The sequence below is a fragment of the Orycteropus afer genome, unplaced genomic scaffold (assembly GCF_000298275.1).
Source record: "Orycteropus afer afer isolate SDZICR_OR568_19922 unplaced genomic scaffold, OryAfe1.0 scaffold00006, whole genome shotgun sequence".
Lineage (NCBI taxonomy): Eukaryota > Metazoa > Chordata > Mammalia > Tubulidentata > Orycteropodidae > Orycteropus > Orycteropus afer.
In genome coordinates, this window is record NW_006921593.1 from 28,481,756 (window position 1) to 28,483,153 (window position 1,398).

The window sequence follows — 1,398 nt, forward strand, 5'->3', positions numbered from 1 at the left end:
AGAGAGAGAGAGAGAGAGAGTGAGACAGAAGAGTTCTTGGGTGGTGTGAATAGTCAACACGTTCGGCTGCTAGCCAAATGGTTGGAGGTTTGAGTCCACCCAAAGGCACCTTGGAAGAAAGGCCTGGTGATCTACTTCCCAAAACATCAGTCCTTGAAACCCCTGTGGAGCACAGTTCCACTCTGACACACATGTAGTTGCCATGAGTCAGAATTAACTCAACAGCAACTTAGAACAAGAAAGAGCATGTGAGTGACTGGTTGTGACTGGTTCATTTTAAGAACTAGTTCACACGATTGTGGGGACTGGTCAGTTTGAAGTCTGTAGGGCAGGCTGGCAGGCTGCAACTAGGCAGAAGGTGATGCTGCCATCTTGAGGCAGAATCCTTCTCCTTTCAGAAACCTCAATTCTTGCTCTTGAGACCTTCAACTGATTGGACAAGGCCCACCCACGTTATCAAGGGTACCCTCTAACCTCTTTTACTTAGAGTCAGCTGATGACAGATGTTAACCACATCTACAGAAGCAACATCTAGACTGGCATTTGGGCCAAGAGTTGGGCACCAAAGCCTAGCCAAGATGACACATAAAATTAACCATCGCAGCGAGGGTTTCCCTGCAGGGCCTGGAAGCGGCATGGCTGGTGAGGAAGACTGGAGAAGGTTGCCTCTGGATCGAGTGTGCTTGTGGGGGTGGAACACAGGCTCCTCCTCCGTCTGGGGAGGTGTCAGAACGCCAGGTGGTCTCCAGAGACATCCCACGTCCACCTGAGGACGTGCTGGGTGGACCTGGGCTCTGGGCTCTCACCGTGGCCACAACCAGCAGCAGACAGAAGGAGCTTTGCTGTGCTTTTCTTCTCCCCATTTTCCTAAGTCTTCAGTGCCGACCTGTTAAAGGGGTACCTGGGGCTCACCATTCATCTCTGGGTATCCAGTGGGTACAGCCGAGCAGAGCAGGCACTGCTAGATGCAGACGCAAAGGCAGGAGGCATCTGTCAGTATCCGCGCTGGGCCAGGACCCTGGCAGAAGAATGGCCTCTCCATGTTAATGAGGGTGGGGAGCAAAGGCATCAGCCCTTGAGTATGAGTCTGGGCGGTTCAGTCCCTTGGATAAAACAGCAGTGAAACGCAATTGAGATGAAGAGTTGACTGATTCCTCCCTGGGACGCCGCGCTGCAGAAGCCGCCCAGGGACAGCAAGTATGCACTTGCCTCTACGACCTGGAGTCAGAGAAGAATCCCTCTTCTTGTCTTTCTCCAAATCAACTCCTTCAGTTCCAGCTCCATCATCACTGGGGCTCCCTCCCCAACGCAGTTTCGGGCAAGTTTCAGGGGGGTGTCCCACAGGATCCCAAATCTGTGCAGAGGCCCCTGGGTTTTCATGCACACTGGTCACGGCCA